We start from the raw sequence: 12,092 nt of genomic DNA on the forward strand, positions 1-12,092 counted from the left end.
CCTGGTTTCCTAACTGACCAGTGCGATTATGCGATCTGTTGTCGTTTTCCCTTCCTGGCCCGTGGTATTTGTTACTTTGCCCGTTCTTCCTGTCCTTTGCGTCTTGTTTATCAAAGACTACTTCGAGTTCGCGCAATAGACTCTTGAATGCTTCTATGTCAGATCCACACTTCCCGACAAGTGTCTGTTGGTACCTAACTGGCAATTTGGAAAAGCAAAATTTAATGATTTCTCCGTTCCTATCTAAAAATTGATTCTTCTTGAGTAAATCATCAAGAAATTTGGTTGCGCTCCTATATCCGGACACTTCTAGTTCAGGACAAAATATTATTTCCTCTTTAATCCTGTCTTGCGTTTCATTTGACCAGTAGGTCCGCAGGAATGCACCAACAAATTCCTGATAAGTCTGACACGTCACTGCCACACCCCGCATCTTTTCCGCAGCTTGGCCTTCGATGTGTCCACACATGAATTCTAATTTTGCCTGGGTTGGCCATGATGCCGGTAATGAATTTGTAAACTGCATCACCCAGCTCTTCGGATGCATCGACCATCCATTTTCTTTGAACTTCTGGAATTTTAGTATAGACAGGAAGTGATTGTGATCAAAATCCTGTCTGATCCTCGCACTGGTGTTGTCACTCGTTTCCGATACTTGCAAGTCTGCTGAGTGTCCTGATCTATCTTGCAGATAACTGTGATGTGCTACCTCTGTATCACAGTGGAAGTGGCACGCAGAATTCACTCTCCTAAGTGGGCTACAATTATTAGAGCTATTACTCGCTGTTTCTGCGTGTGCATTGTTAGTTCCGCACTCTGTCACTGGGCTAGAGCACGGCGGGCTTTTCCTCGGAGACACAACTCTGTGTACTCCATCATTGGTATCCGAACGCGCAGTGCTCGTGTGCCCGTTTTGCTCTAGTTTTGCTATCCGACTCTCTACTTTTTCCATTCGTTTCGTGGTGTTCGCAACCGCGATGTTACCTTGAGTTTTTTAGACCGCTAGGGATTTTGAGTGGGATTGTGTTGTACGTCGCAAGCGCCCTGCGAGTTTTGAAGTTGCTTCCGCGACTTTCATTGCCACTATTGCTGCCGTTTTGGCCGGGCCTGCTACTTTTTGTGATGCCATTGACATTTGTTTTACTTCTCCACATTCTTTCTTTATTGTTAGTAATTCCCATCGAATTTCTCCTGTATGCGAAATTATTGCCTGAGTGTTCTTCTTACGCTGTTCGTCAGCTTCTTCCTTCTCCTTCTTACGCTGTTTCTCAGCTTCTTACGCTGTTCGTCAGCTTCTTCTTTCAATGATCGTAGGAAGCTCAGTATTGGGTTTATGTCATCTTTTTGATCCTCTTCAAACATGGGCGATGTAACTCTGGACACCTGGGCGCTAGAGCTCGGACGTGACCGAGCTGTCCCCTGTCTGTGCTCGTTCGTTTGATTATAAACTTCTGCTACCGTCTCGACCTGTGTTCCTGTCTCTGTTTCATCCTCTACCTCACTATCATAATCACGGCCGCGACGTTGCTCTAAGATCGCGTCCAAATCACCGTCCTCATCAATGACCCTGTCGTCCTGATCTGCTAAAAATGTGCCCATCTCATCTCCGAACTTATCCCCGCCAGTAAATTGCCCCTTATCCATTATGTTATCCTCTTTTGTTTTAGCTTCGCTGGATAATAGTCGTGCCTTACTTCCCGTGATCATTCATGAAAAACTAATTTATCTACAATGCACAATAAAAATAATCTACTCCAAATATTTTTCCACATAGACATAAAATTTCAACAACGCCGTTCCAACGCTGTAATTACGTGCACGATTTGTTGTGGTAGAGAAACTGCCCACAAACCCGACAAAATGTGATGTGGTACGGACACAACATCAAAGAAACACATAAAACAATGAACAAACAAACAAATATATACGCTGAAAACAAAAACAGTAATCATGCGCCGCTACTTAAAACTAACACGGAACTACAAGAAAAAGAACTTGGGTATTAATCTTTAAAAAAAGTAGAGAAAAAAATTTGAATGTTGCTACTAAGAATACTGTTTGCTTATCAGTGATTCACAGGAAAGATCCGAGGCTAAGGGTCGCCATTTTATGCGAGGTGCCAGGACTAGCAGTGTATTTAACACTAAATTCTTCTCGAATCTTCATATGGAAATGATGCTTTAAGCCCCCCCTTTTCCAACTCCTACTTTTGCTGTTGCACATGGATTAAGAAGACACGCGAACTGACTGTAATCGACCCTGCAAGTGGAGTAGAAAAGAGTTTGGCACCTGCAATAATTTAATTGGATAGAAATTAAGGGAAGTTTCATTATCGTAGTGAGAAATGAAAGGGTTGCTCTACCGATTAACAGAATGAAAGTTCTATCCAAAATAACAATTTGATTTATTACGACTAAACTCAAAATAATAAACAAAACACACGAAACATTTACAATACATCAAATTGGATACTAAAATAAATGCTGTGAAGGTGAAGTTGTCCATAAACTACATTGTGACATTTATGACCAAGTGGTATGTGGAACCAGTTCCTTGCAACTCAAATCTTAAGAGAAACACCCAGCCAACTCAACATTAATCGCTGCTACGGTAGTGATAACTCGGACAATGAACACCCAAGACAGAACAAAGTTAGGAAAGACGAACAGGCGCGCTCTGCTGAGCTCTGATTATCACAGTGCAAATTCCCTAATCTGCCGATGCTGCGGACATACATTACCAAGCTGTCTTCTTAACTGCAAGGACACGATCAGGCGTACTGGAAGCGATGGCTGGTTGCTTCGACGTCCCGTCGTGGTGATGATAATGTCGCGAGTATAGCCCGAAACAAATTGTCCTGGTCTGGTTGTTCCAGACTGAAGTCTTCCTAGCAATACAAATGCGCCTCTGCGGGAGACGAAGAAGGCTCGCCACACAATCACTGACGGTACAGTGATTGATTTTAACAAGCGAAGTCACACTGTAACTCCGATACAGTCAACTTTAGCCAAAACTGCCCAAGACAGCCAACATAGGCCGCTTGTACGCAGAACGCTCAATTGCCAACTGTACTCGGAAAGTTACGTTCAAGTCGAAACTTCAGCAACTTCGTTAAACAGTTACAATCAAATAAAAGCATATTAGACAGCCAACGAAAGGCAGGCTGTCCAGAGCAGCGAGAGCTCAGTCTTGTAACCTAACCCGACCGAAAGGCGAGAGCCGACTACCACAAGAGCACCCGTACAAACCGAACACAGAACATTCCCGCCCCCACGACAGTGGCTGTGGTTAAACGTTCCAATCAGCAACTCGAAACCCGGCGGAAAATTCCACTCTATTGCCGGAGCACTACCATTCCACCAATGGAGGTTCTTGGCGCCAATTTCTGCGCCGATTTTGCTACGTCACGCCGTATCACCCGGCTTGATAGTATGGGGTGCCACTGGTTACACGTCTCAGTCACCTCTTGTTCGCATTGACGGAAATCTGAACAGTGGACGTTACATTTCAGATGTGTTACGACCCGTGGCCCTATCCTTCATTCGATCCCTACGAAACCCTACATTTCAGCAGGATAATGCACGACCGCATGTTGCAGGTCCTGTATGGGCCTTTCTGGATACAGAAAATGTTCGACTGCTGCTCTGGTCAGCACATTCTCCAGATCTCTCACCAATTTAAAACGTCTGGTCAATGATGGCCGAGCCACAGGCTCGTCACAATACGCCAGTCACTACTCTTGATGAACTGTGGTATCGTGTTGAAGCTGCATGGGCAGCTGTACCTGAACACGCCATCCAAGCTCTGTTTGACTCAATGTCCAGGCGAATCAAGGCCGTTATTACAGCCAGAGGAGGTTGTTCTGCGTACTGATTTCTCAGGATCTTTGCACCCAAACTGTGTGAAAATGTAATCACATGTCAGTTCTAGTATAATATATTTGTGCAATCAATACCCGTTTATCATCTGCATTTCTTCTTGGTGTAACAATTCTACTGGCCAGTAGTGTAAGAAAGGTGAAGACTGACTCGCAGAATTGCAGAACAATATCCTTCATATCCGTAAAATCAGTTGGCTGCAGAGTTCTTCAACACATTTACAGTTCGAATACAATACAGTTTCTGTCCACAAGTCGGCACGGCTTTAGAAAGCATCGGTCATGCCAACGTCAGTTTGCCCCTTTTCCACATTATATCCTGCGAACTATGGAAGAAGGGCAACAAGCAGAATCGATGTTCCTAGGTTTCCGAAAAGCGTTTGACACGATGCCCACTGCAGACTGTTAACAAATGTACGAGCATACGGAATAGCTTGCCAGAAACGTGAGTGACTTCTAAGACATCTTAAGTAATGGGAGCCATTACCTTGTCCTCGACGGCAAGTGATCATCAGAAACAATGGTATTGTCAGGAGTGCCCCGGGGAAGTGTGACAGGCGTTATTATTTCCTACATACATAATGACCTTACGGACGGAGTGAAGAGCAATCTGAGGTTGTATGCTGATGATACTACGAGGCCTGTTCAGAAAGTAAGCTCCGATTGATTGCCAAATTGAAACCACAGTGAACATCAGAAATGTTTTACTTGTAACAATTAGCTACACCTTTCAGCTGCTTCTCTACGTAGTCGCCGTTCTGACTTAGACTTTTGTCATAGCGTTGTACCAACTTTTCAATAGCCTCATCATAGAAGGCAGCCGCCAGTGCTTTCCGCCAATTCTCCACGCTGTCCTACACCTCGTTGTCTGTGTCAAAATGTTGTCTTCAAAGACAGCGGTTCATGTGACCAGAGATGAAACTCAGGGGAGACAATTGCGGACTGTATTGTGGGTAATCTCACATTTCCATTTGAAAACGATGCAGGAGCATCTTCATTGCCCCTGCAGAATGCGGCTGAGAATTGTCTTGAAGAATAAACAGCACGACAGTTATGTAATGTTAGCTGCATAGCTTCAGGCGAAATTTCTCACCAGGCCCTCGTACTTGGCGGCAGACACTATTTTCTAGACATCTTTACGCACTCACTGCGAGCTCCGAAATGAGAAGAGCGACGTGATGCTAACTGGGGTTATACTAGAGACACTACCCAACACATCTGTGCAAAGCTTTATCGGATTTTCATAGTCGTTTCCATTTCGCGACCGATCGGAGCTTACTTTCTGAACGCCCCTCGTATGATGTATGTACAGGGAGGCGTCCTCGTTGAATGACTGCAGTATACAAGATGTCTTAGACTGAATTTATAGTTTTGTGTGTTTAGTAGCTATCTCTAAAAGTGAAAAATATAAGTTAATGCAGATGGGTACGAAAAACAATTGCCGGCCGGTGTGGCCGTGCGGTTAAAGGCGCTTCAGTCTGGAACCGCGTGACCGCTACGGTCGCAGGTTCGAATCCTGCCTCGGGCATGGATGTGTGTGATGTCCTTAGGTTAGTTAGGTTTAATTAGTTCTAAGTTCTAGGCGACTGATGACCTCAGAAGTTGAGTCGCATAGTGCTCAGAGCCATTTGAACCATTTGAAAAACAATCCCATAATTTTGGAATATAGCATTAGTAGTGTGCTACCTGAAAAACTCAGGTCGAGTAAATATCTTGGAGTAACGTTCGAAAGCGCTATGAAGTGGAACGAGAAAGTAAGAATTATAGTGGCGAATGCGAACGGCCGGTCCGAGTGGCCGAGCGGTTCTAGGCGCTTCGGTCTGGAACCGCGCGACCGCTACGGTCGCGGGTTCGAAGCCTGCGTCGGGCACGGATGTGTGATATCCTTAGGTTAGTTAGTCTTTTCTAAGTTCTAGGGGACTGATGACCTCAGCTGTTAAGTCCCATAGTGCTCAGAGCCATTTGAACCATTTTGAATGCGAACGGTGATCTTCCGTTAATTGGGAGAGTTTTTCGAAAGTGTGGTTCATCTCTATAGGAGATCAGATATACACTTCTGGCCATTAAAATTGCTACACCAAGAAGAAATGCAGATGATAGACGGGTATACATTGGACACATATATTATACCAGAACTAACATGTGATTACATTTTCACGCAATTTGGGTGGATAGATCCTGAGAAATCAGTACCCAGAACAACCTCCTCAGGTCGTAATAACGGCCTTGATACGCCTGGGCATTGAGTCAAACAGTGCTTGGATGGCGTGTACAGGTACAGCTGTCCATGCAGCTTCAACACCAAACCACAGTTCATCAATAGTGACTGGCGTATTGTGACGAGCCAGTTGCTCGGCCACCATTGACCAGACGTTTTTAATAGGTGAGAGATCTAGAGAATGTGCTGGCCAGGGCAGCAGTCGAACATTTTCTGTATCCAGGAAGACCCATACAGGTCCTGCAACATGCGGTCGTGCATTATCCTGCATGAATGTAGGGTTTCGCAGGGATCGAATGAAGGATAGAGCCACAGGTCGTCACACATCTGAAATGTAACGTCCACTGTTCAAAGTGCCGTCAATGCGAACAAGAGGTGACCGAGACATGTAACCAATGGCATCCCATACCATCAGGCCGGGTGATACGCCAGTATGGCGATGACGAATACACGCTTCCAATGTGCGTTCACCACGATGTCGCCAAACACGGATGCGACCATCAAAAAAATTTTCAAATGTGTGTGAAATCTTATGGGACTTAACTGCTAAGGTCATCATTCCCTAAGCTTACACACTATTTAACCTAAATTATCCTAAGGACAAACACACACACCCATGCCCGAGGGAGGACTCGAACCTCCGCCGGGATCAGGCGCACAGTCCATGACTGCAGCGCCTCAGACCGCTCGGCTAATCCCACGCGGCGATGCGACCACCATGATGCTGTAAACAGGACCTGGATTCATCGGAAAAAATGACCTTTTGCCATTCGTGCACCCAGGTTCGTCGTTGAGTACATCATCGCAAGTGCTCCTGTCTGTGATGCAGCGTCAAGGGTAACTGCAGCCATGGTCTCCGAGCTGATAGTCCCTGCTGCTGCAAACGTCGTCGAACTGTTCGTGCAGATGGTTGTTGTCTTGCAAACGTCTCCATCTGTTGACTCAGGGATCGAGACGTGGCTGCACGATCCGTTACAGCCATGCGGATAAGATGCCTGTTATCTCGACTGCTAATGATACGAGGCCGTTTGGATCCAGCTCGGCGTTCCATATTACTTCTCTGAACGCACCGATTCCATATTCTGCTAACAGTCATTTCATCTCGACTAACGCGAGCACCAATGTCGCGATACGATAAACCGCTATCGCGATAGGCTGCAATCCGACCTTTATCAAAGTCGGAAACGTGATGGTACGCATTTGTCCTCCTTACACGAAGCATCACAATAACGTTTCACCAGGTAACGCCGGTGAACTGCTGTTTGTGTATGAGTAATCAGTTGGAAACTTTCCTCATGTCAGCACGTTGTAGGTGTCGCCACCGGCGCCAACCTTAAGTGAATGCTCTGAACAGCTAATCATTTGCATATCACAGCATCTTCTTCCTGTCGGTTAAATTTCGAGTCTGTAGCACGTTATCATCGTTGTGTAGCAGTTTTAATGGCCAGTAGTGTAGAACACTAGTGCGACAGATTCTAGAGCACTTCTCGAGTGGTTGAAATTCGCACCAGGTCGGGTTAAAGGAAGACATTGAAGTAACTCAGAGTCGGGCTGCTAGGTTTTTCACTGGCAGGTTTAATCGACAAGCAGGTATTACGGATAGGTTTCGGAAACAGAAATGCAACTCCCTGGATATAAGGTAACTTTCATTCCGACGAACACTATTGAGAAAATTTAGAGAAACAGCATTTGAAGCTGACTGCAGAATGATCCTAATGCCGCCAACGTACATTTCACGTAATGGCCACGAGCATAAGATAAGACAAATTAGAACTCGTATGGGGGCATACAGCACACGTTTTTCCCTCGCTGTATTTGCGAGTGGAACAGGAAGTGAAATGATTAGTAATGCCACAAGGTATCCTCCGCCACGCACCATACGGTGGCTATGTATGTGGATGTAAATGTAGATCCCTGAAACCCAAATTCTTGTGTATTGATCGATGTGCTATGACCCGTACTTCATGCACCGGTTATCATCCCACGTCCAAAGTCGGTCAATAGTAAGACGCTGCCGCGTTTAATACGTGTCTATTTATGAGACTGCTCATACCTCGTGACTATACGTGTGCCATATGCCACATCCAGCGATACAAGATTCTGGTATCATAGAATATCGGGTCAAAAGTAGCTGGACGCATATTAGTGGACATCAGTGTGGAGTGCATTCAACCGTTGCCTTTACGCCAGCTAGAACTCGGATGGGGCAGAATGAGATTTTCACTTTGCGCGGGGTGTGCGCTGATATGAAACATCCTGGTAGATTAAAACTGTGCGGCGGACAGAGACACGAACCAGGGACCTTTGCCTTTTGCGGGCGAGTGCTGTACCAACTGAGCTACCCAAGCACGACTCACGTCCCTTCCTCACAGCTGTACTTCTACCAGTATCTCGTCTCCTACCTTTCAAACTTGAAAGGTCTCTGTTGGATTCCTTTCATGTTAATTTCTTAAATCTGTTAAAGCATAAATTCCTCTTCTAAATTTACTGTGGTATTTCTGACTATCTGGGAGGAGACTGAGCAGAGAAACGTGTTACTTTTACACATAAACAAGAACGATTTGCCACACTACTACACTTTAAAACACAGGTTATATGTAATTCATGTCACACAGTCTCATACAGAACCTACATCCGCTTTCTTTTATATACTGTATATGATAAGATACTGTCATCCCCCTTCCCTTCTGTGTGAGAGGATGAATGAGCAAATGTGTTTTTAGTTGCATGCTTGAGGCTAACAGACAAGCCTGTCTGCTAGAGAACAGTAGGACCAACGTCGGAACAGGTAGCTACGCTTTCTAAAAGCAGAGAGGTTTCCATTCTTAGCATGTTTCTGCCCGTCCCTTGTCATGTTGGCGTAGGAAGCTGTCTCTCTGGTCACTTCCGTTTGTATCTGGGAAGCACGCTCGGTAGGAGCGCAGGGCAGTCTGTCCGCGGCGAGCGTCTGAAGTGGTAAGGTCTCCGGCTAAGCGCGTCTCTGCTAAGTCCGCAGGACAATGGATTTCTTAAGTTCAGCCTAACTGAAAATTTAATCACCTTTATTTCAGGTTTGGCTCTAAAATATCTAATGTTATCTTAAATTGCAACGCAGTGTAATTCGCGTGTGAAGTTCAGAATATCTTCCGGTAGTTGCTTTGTCACTACTTTGCGAGTAAAGTGGAACCACGTGTTGATCAGTAACTCTAACTAAGATCATCAATCTTAAATGCGAATGCTTGTGTGATTATAACGTCTCGTCTTGACAATATTTTTCAACATAGCAACTTTTCTTTATGTTCAACCCACATGGGGTGTACTTTGCGAGACCAGTACCACGTGCTTATATAACTGTTTGACCCATCAGGTTAATAGTAAGACGATAGTAACCAGTTCAAGGTTTTTCTTAAGTAAATTGCGTTTCGATGTAATTTATTTTAATTATCAAAATTATTGTGGAGTTACACTCTTTGTGTAAACCAAGTTGACCACGTGAAGCATGTGGTGAAAGCATCAACGTAGCCCTCAGCTATTCTTTTCGGGAAGATTTCACAGAGAGTTAGTATGAATTTAGTATACCAGTGCGTGGTAATTACATGACGGACAGGATTGCGCTACGAACGGAACTTCTTTGGGTGAAAATTGAATGGTTAATTTCCTCTTGCATATGCTTCAGCGTTCTTTGTGTGTTATTTTATGAATGCAGTGTTGTATGTAGTCTCCCAATCTTGGCTCCCTATTTGATGTGTTCCGTAAGATTACAAACTCACATTTTCACAGTCCTAAATGAGGCACCAGCTTAGTTATGACTCACGTTTAATATGCTGAAATTTCAATGATCAATGTTAAAATAAATTTCCAAATATAAACTGATTTATTTCTTTTTATTTAAATTCTCTTTTTTATATGTATATCACCGGTTGTCATATGACTATTAAAAGATTATAATTAATGTTAGTCTGGTTGGGAATTTGGTAAGCTAGACTGGATACCTGGTGAAACAGTTGCTCAGTAATGCAAGGTTAACTTCCCCCGACAGCTCACAGCTTTTAACCCGCTTTTATTGTCTATCAGCACCGCTTTCATAGGAAATTAAAGTAACGACGTTACAAACTTTACAGAAGCTCTCCAGGTTCGCAGGAGAGCTTCTGTGAAGTTTGGAAGGTAGGAGACGAGGTACTGGCAGATGTGAATCTGTGAGGACGGGGCGTGAGTCGTGCCTGAATAGCTCAGTTGGTACAGCACTTGCCCGCAAAAGGCAAAGGTCCCGAGGTCGAGTCTTGGTCCGGCACACAATTTTAATCTGCCAGGAAGTTTCTGATGGGGCAATTTCAATGAAGTGTCTGAATGTTTGTGGAGGAGCCGAACCAGTGATGATGGTGATGATGGATGCTGGGATCTGGAACAAAGTCATCCGTTCTAGCACATCCCAAAGGTTCCCCATGGGGTGTTGCCGGGGCTCTCGACAGGGCAGTCCATTTCACGAGCGTTATTGTTCAAACACCACTGCCTCGCAGATGCTACCATATAACATATGATACAGCCATCGTCTCCGAGCTCTCCCTCCACTGTACGGAGTACACAATGCCATAAACTGTTCATATCCGCCGACCGGGGTGGACGAGCGGTTTTAGGCGCTACAGTCTGGAGCCGTGCGACCGCTACGGCCGCAGGTTCGAATCTTGCCTCGGGCATGGATGTGTGTGATGTCCTTAGGTTAGTTAGGTTTAAGTAGTTCTAAGTTCTAGGGGACTGATCACCTCAGAAGTTAAGTCCCATAGTGCTCAGAGCCATTTTGTTCATATCCTTCTGAATTTAGCGTTTTCTTAAGCGTAATAATGCGACCACACCCTAACCACGAAAAAGACCCTCATACAGTAACAGAATCTTATCTGTACTTCAATATAGGCACTATACGCGTTGGCTGGTAACGTTTTCCAGGCGTTCGCCAAACCCAAACAGTCAATCGGATTTTCACAAGATATAGCGTGATTCATCTCTCCAAATCACTCGTTCCTAGTCATCAACTGTCCAGCAGTGTCGATCTTTACACCGTCTGGAGCGCCGCTTAGCACCGACAACAAACATGTGTGGCACATGTGGAGCTGGTCGCCATTGTTTCCCATTCTTTTTAACTCCCTAGACATAGTCATTGCGCTAGCTGGACTGATGTTAGGCCTTGGGAACGCTTCTCAGTGCTAGACGGCCCCTAAAGGTCAGTATATGAAGTTTGGCTTGGTCTTGGTTTAGCTATGGTTATTCCTTCGCATTTACACTTCACAGTCACATCACCACCAGTCGGCTGGGTTAGCTTTAGAAGTGTTGATGGAAGTTAGAAACGTTGATGGATTTGTTACTCAGGTGACATCCAATGACTAGTACCCTTTTCGAAGTCAATGAGCTCTTCTCGCCGAACCATTATGCTGCTACTGCTCTACTACTTACAACACGATACTGCCCGCCTCCTTTTATACTGGCGGATCCGCATCTCATGACAGCTAGTAGTCAACTGCGCATTACATAGGGATGTCCGGATACTTTTGATCAGACAGTGTATCTACACTACCGGCCATTAAAATGCTACACCACGAAGACGACGTCCTGCAGACGCGAAATTTAACCGACAGGAAGAAGATGCTGTGATATGCAAATGATTAGCTTTTCAGAGCATTCACACAAGGTTGGCGCCGGTGGCGACACCTACAACGTGCTGACATGAGGAAAGTTTCCAACCGATTTCTCATGCACAAACAGCAGTTCGACGTTGCCTAGTTAAACGTTGTTGTGATGCTTCGTGTAAGGAGGAGAAATGCGTGCCATCACGTTTCCGACTTTGATAAAGGTCGGATTGTAGCCTATCGCGATTGCTGTTTATCGTATCGCGACACTGCTGCTCGCGTTGGTCGAGATCCAATGACTGTTAGCAGAATATGGAATCGGTGGGTTCAGGAGGGTAATACGGAACGCCGTGCTGGATCCCAACGGCCTCGTATCACTAGCAGTCGAGATGACAGGCAT

Source organism: Schistocerca nitens, chromosome 3 (genome assembly GCF_023898315.1).
Source record: "Schistocerca nitens isolate TAMUIC-IGC-003100 chromosome 3, iqSchNite1.1, whole genome shotgun sequence".
Taxonomy (NCBI): domain Eukaryota; kingdom Metazoa; phylum Arthropoda; class Insecta; order Orthoptera; family Acrididae; genus Schistocerca; species Schistocerca nitens.